Source organism: Rutidosis leptorrhynchoides, chromosome 11 (genome assembly GCF_046630445.1).
Source record: "Rutidosis leptorrhynchoides isolate AG116_Rl617_1_P2 chromosome 11, CSIRO_AGI_Rlap_v1, whole genome shotgun sequence".
Lineage (NCBI taxonomy): Eukaryota > Viridiplantae > Streptophyta > Magnoliopsida > Asterales > Asteraceae > Rutidosis > Rutidosis leptorrhynchoides.
Window position 1 is genome coordinate 129,709,776 of NC_092343.1, and position 6,436 is coordinate 129,716,211.

Here is a 6,436-nt window from a genome sequence, read left to right on the forward strand (position 1 = left end):
TTGAGTGAATCAAATTGCTATGGTTTCATATTGAACTCTATTTTATGAATCTAAACAGAAAAAGTATAGGTTTATAGTCGGAAAAATAAGTTACAAGTCGTTTTTGTAAAGGTAGTCATTTCAGTCGAAAGAACGACGTCTAGATGACCATTTTAGAAAACATACTTCCACTTTGAGTTTAACCATAATTTTTGGATATAGTTTCATGTTCATAATAAAAATCATTTTCTCAGAATAACAACTTTTAAATCAAAGTTTATCATAGTTTTTAATTAACTAACCCAAAACAGCCCGCGGTGTTACTACGACGGCGTAAATCCGGTTTGACGGTGTTTTTCGTGTTTTCAGGTTTTAAATCATTAAGTTAGCATATAATATAGATATAGAACATGTGTTTAGTTGATTTTAAAAGTCACATTAGAAGGATTAACTTTTGTTTGCGAACAAGTTTAGAATTAACTAAACTATGTTCTAGTGATTACAAGTTTAAACCTTCGAATAAGATAGCTTTATATGCATGAATCGAATGATGTTATGAACATCATTACTACCTTAAGTTCCTTGGATAAACCTACTGGAAAAGAGAAAAATGGATCTAGCTTCAATGGATCCTTGGATGGCTCGAAGTTCTTGAAGCAAAATCATGACACGAAAACAAGTTCAAGTAAGATCATCACTTGAAATAAGATTGTTATAGTTATAGAATTTGAACCAAAGTTTGAATATGATTATTACCTTGTATTAGAATGATAACCTACTGTAAGAAACAAAGATTTCTTGAGGTTGGATGATCACCTTACAAGATTGGAAGTGAGCTAGCAAACTTGAAAGTATTCTTGATTTTATGAAACTAGAACTTTTGGAATTTATGAAGAACACTTAGAACTTGAAGATAGAACTTGAGAGAGATCAATTAGATGAATAAAATTGAAGAATGAAAGTGTTTGTAGGTGTTTTTGGTCGTTGGTGTATGGATTAGATATAAAGGATATGTAATTTTATTTTCATGTAAATAAGTCATGAATGATTACTCATATTTTTGTAATTTTATGAGATATTTCATGCTAGTTGCCAAATGATGGTTCCCACATGTGTTAGGTGACTCACATGGGCTGCTAAGAGCTGATCATTGGAGTGTATATACCAATAGTACATACATCTAAAAGCTGTGTATTGTACGAGTACGAATACGGGTGCATACGAGTAGAATTGTTGATGAAACTGAACGAGGATGTAATTGTAAGCATTTTTGTTAAGTAGAAGTATTTTGATAAGTGTATTGAAGTCTTTCAAAAGTGTATAAATACATATTAAAACACTACATGTATATACATTTTAACTGAGTCGTTAAGTCATCGTTAGTCGTTACATGTAAGTGTTGTTTTGAAACCTTTAGGTTAACGATCTTGTTAAATGTTGTTAACCCAATGTTTATAACATCAAATGAGATTTTAAATTATTATATTATCATGTATGAATATCTCTTAATATGATATATATACATTAAATGTCTTTACAACGATAATCGTTACATATATGTCTCGTTTAAAAATCATTAAGTTAGTAGTCTTGTTTTTACATATGTAGTTCATTGTTAATATACTTAATGACATGTTTACTTATCATAGTATCATGTTAACTATATATATATCCATATATATGTCATCATATAGTTTTTACAAGTTTTAACGTTCGTGAATCACCGGTCAACTTGGGTGGTCAATTGTCTATATGAAACATATTTCAATTAATCAAGTCTTAACAAGTTTGATTGCTTAACATGTTGGAAACATTTAATCATGTAAATATCAATCTCAATTAATATATATAAACATGGAAAAGTTCGGGTCACTACAGTACCTACCCGTTAAATAAATTTCGTCCCGAAATTTTAAGTTGTTGAAGGTGTTGACGAATCTTCTGGAAATAGATGCGGGTATTTCTTCTTCATCTGATCTTCACGCTCCCAGGTGAACTCGGGTCCTCTACGAGCATTCCATCGAACCTTAACAATTGGTATCTTGTTTTGCTTAAGTCTTTTAACCTCACGATCCATTATTTCGACGGGTTCTTCGATGAATTGAAGTTTTTCGTTGATTTGGATTTCATCTAACGGAATAGTGAGATCTTCTTTAGCAAAACATTTCTTCAAATTCGAGACGTGGAAAGTGTTATGTACAGCCGCGAGTTGTTGAGGTAACTCTAGTCGGTAAGCTACTGGTCCGACACGATCAATAATCTTGAATGGTCCAATATACCTTGGATTTAATTTTCCTCGTTTACCAAATCGAACAACGCCTTTCCATGGTGCAACTTTAAGCATGACCATCTCTCCAATTTCAAATTCTATATCTTTTCTTTTAATGTCAGCGTAGCTCTTTTGTCGACTTTGGGCGGTTTTCAACCGTTGTTGAATTTGGATGATCTTCTCGTTAGTTTCTTGTATAATCTCCGGACCCGTAATCTGTCTATCCCCCACTTCACTCCAACAAATCGGAGACCTGCACTTTCTACCATAAAGTGCTTCAAACGGCGCCATCTCAATGCTTGAATGGTAGCTGTTGTTGTAGGAAAATTCTGCTAATGGTAGATGTCGATCCCAACTGTTTCCGAAATCAATAACACATGCTCGTAGCATGTCTTCAAGCGTTTGTATCGTCCTTTCACTCTGCCCATCAGTTTGTGGATGATAGGCAGTACTCATGTCTAGACGAGTTCCTAATGCTTGCTGTAATGTCTGCCAGAATCTTGAAATAAATCTGCCATCCCTATCAGAGATAATAGAGATTGGTATTCCATGTCTGGAGACGACTTCCTTCAAATACAGTCGTGCTAACTTCTCCATCTTGTCATCTTCTCTTATTGGCAGGAAGTGTGCTGATTTGGTGAGACGATCAACTATTACCCAAATAGTATCAAAACCACTTGCAGTCCTTGACAATTTAGTGATGAAATCTATGGTAATGTTTTCCCATTTCCATTCCGGGATTTTGGGTTGTTGAAGTAGACCTGATGGTTTCTGATGTTCAGCTTTGACCTTAGAACACGTCAAACATTCTCCCACGTATTTAGCAACATCGGCTTTCATACCCGGCCACCAAAAATGTTTCTTGAGATCCTTGTACATCTTCCCCGTTCCAGGATGTATTGAGTATCTGGTTTTATGAGCTTCTCTAAGCACCATTTCTCTCATATCTCCAAATTTTGGTACCCAAATCCTTTCAGCCCTATACCGGGTTCCGTCTTCCCGAATATTAAGATGCTTCTCCGATCCTTTGGGTATTTCATCCTTTAAATTTCCCTCTTTTAAAACTCCTTGTTGCGCCTCCTTTATTTGAGTAGTAAGGTTATTATGAATCATTATATTCATAGATTTTACTCGAATGGGTTCTCTGTCCCTCCTGCTCAAGGCATCGGCTACCACATTTGCCTTCCCCGGGTGGTAACGAATCTCAAAGTCGTAATCATTCAACAATTCAATCCACCTACGCTGCCTCATATTCAGTTGTTTCTGATTAAATATGTGTTGAAGACTTTTGTGGTCGGTATATATAATACTTTTGACCCCATATAAGTAGTGCCTCCAAGTCTTTAATGCAAAAACAACCGCGCCTAATTCCAAATCATGCGTCGTATAATTTTGCTCGTGAATCTTCAATTGTCTAGACGCATAAGCAATCACCTTCGTTCGTTGCATTAATACACAACCGAGACCTTGCTTTGATGCGTCACAATAAATCACAAAATTATCATTCCCTTCAGGCAATGACAATATAGGTGCCGTAGTTAGCTTTTTCTTCAATAACTGAAACGCTTTCTCTTGTTCATCCTTCCATTCAAATTTCTTCCCTTTATGCGTTAATGCAGTCAAGGGTTTTGCTATTCTGGAAAAGTCTTGGATGAACCTTCTGTAGTAACCAGCTAGTCCTAAAAACTGGCGTATGTGTTTCGGAGTTTTCGGGGTTTCCCACTTTTCAACAGTTTCTATCTTTGCCGGATCCACCTTAATACCTTCTTTGTTCACTATGTGACCGAGGAATTGAACTTCTTCCAACCAAAATGCACACTTTGAAAACTTAGCGTACAATTCTTCCTTCCTCAATACTTCTAACACCTTTCTCAAATGTTCACCGTGTTCTTGGTCATTCTTTGAGTAAATAAGTATGTCATCAATGAAAACAATGACAAACTTGTCAAGGTATGGTCCACACACTCGGTTCATAAGGTCCATGAACACAGCTGGTGCATTAGTTAAACCAAACGGCATGACCATAAACTCGTAATGACCGTAACGTGTTCTGAAAGCAGTCTTTGGAATATCATCTTCTTTCACCCGCATTTGATGATACCCGGAACGTAAGTCAATCTTTGAATAAACAGACGAGCCTTGTAGTTGATCAAATAAGTCGTCGATTCTCGGTAGTGGGTAGCGGTTCTTGATGGTAAGTTTGTTCAACTCTCGGTAGTCGATACACAACCTGAATGTACCATCTTTCTTCTTGACAAACAAAACAGGAGCTCCCCACGGTGATGTGATTGGTCGAATGAAACCACGCTCTAAAAGTTCTTGTAATTGGCTTTGCAGTTCTTTCATCTCACTGGGTGCGAGTCTGTAAGGAGCACGAGCTATTGGTGCAGCTCCTGGTACAAGATCTATTTGAAATTCAACAGATCGATGCGGAGGTAGCCCCGGTAATTCTTTTGGAAATACATCGGGAAATTATTTTGCAATGGGAACATCATTGATGCTCTTTTCTTCAGTTTGTACTTTCTCGACGTGTGCTAGAACAGCATAGCAACCTTTTCTTATTAGTTTTTGTGCCTTCAAATTACTAATAAGATGTAGCTTCGTGTTGCCCTTTTCTCCGTACACCATTAAGGGTTTTCCTTTTTCTCGTATAATGCGAATTGCATTTTCATAACAAACGATCTATACTTTCACTTCTTTCAACCAGTCCATACCGATTATCACATCAAAACTCCCTAACTCTACTGGTATCAAATCAATCTTAAATGTTTCGCTAACCAGTTTAATTTCTCGATTCTGACATATATTATCTGCTGAAATTAATTTACCATTTGCTAATTCGAGTAAAAATTTACTATCCAAAGGCGTCAATGGACAACTTAATTTAGCACAAAAATCTCTACTCATATAGCTTCTATCCGCACCCGAATCAAATAAAACTTAAGCAGATTTATTGTCAATAAGAAACGTACCCGTAACAAGCTCCGGGTCTTCCTGTGTCTCTGCCGCATTAATATTGAAAACTCTTCCGCGGCCTTGTCCATTCGTGTTCTCCTGGTTCGGGCAATTTCTAATAATGTGGCCCGGTTTTCCACATTTATAACAAACTACATTGGCATAACTTGCTCCGACACTACTTGCTCTGCCATTACTCGTTCCGACACCATTTGTTCCTTTCATTCTATTAACCCCTGGTCCGTAGACCTCACACTTCGCCGCGCTATGACCATTTCTTTTACACTTGTTGCAAAATTTGGTGCAGAACCCCGAGTGATACTTTTCACACCTTTGGCATAGCGGCTTCTGATTGTTGTTGTTGTTGCGGTTATTATTGTTGTTGGGATGATTGTTGTAGTTGCTGTTGTTGTTGTTGTTGTTGTTGTTGTTGTTGGGCCGTTTGTTGTAGTTGCGATTGATGTTGCGATTGTTGGGATAATTGTTGCGATTATTGTTGTAATTGCTGTTGTTGTTGTATTGGTGATTCTTATCACCGTTTTCCTCCCACTTTCTTTTGACTTGCTTCACATTGGCCTCTTCAGCAGTCTGTTCTTTAATTCTTTCTTCAATCTGGTTCACTAGTTTGTGAGCCATTCTACATGCCTGTTGTATGGAGGCGGGATCGTGTGAACTTATATCTTCTTGGATTCTTTCCGGTAATCCTTTCACAAACGCGTCGATCTTCTCTTCCTCATCTTCGAATGCTCCCGGACACAATAGGCACAATTCTGTGAATCGTCTTTCGTACGTGGTAATATCAAATCCTTGGGTTCGTAACCCTCTAAGTTCTGTCTTGAGCTTATTGACCTCGGTTCTGGGACGGTACTTCTCGTTCATCAAGTGCTTGAATGCTGACCACGGTAGTGCGTACGCATCGTCTTATCCCACTTGCTCTAGATAGGTATTCTACCATGTTAACGCAGAACCTGTGAAGGTATGCGTAGCGTACTTCACTTTGTCCTCTTCAGTACACTTACTTATGGCAAACACCGATTCGATCTTCTCGGTCCACCGTTTCAATCCGATCGGTCCTTCGGTTCCATCAAATTCCAAAGGTTTGCAGGCAGTGAATTCTTTGTAGGTGCATCCTACACGATTTCCTGTACTGCTAGATCCAAGGTTATTGTTGGTATGTAGCGCAGCCTGTACTGCGGCTATGTTTGAAGCTAAAAAAGTACGGAATTCTTCTTC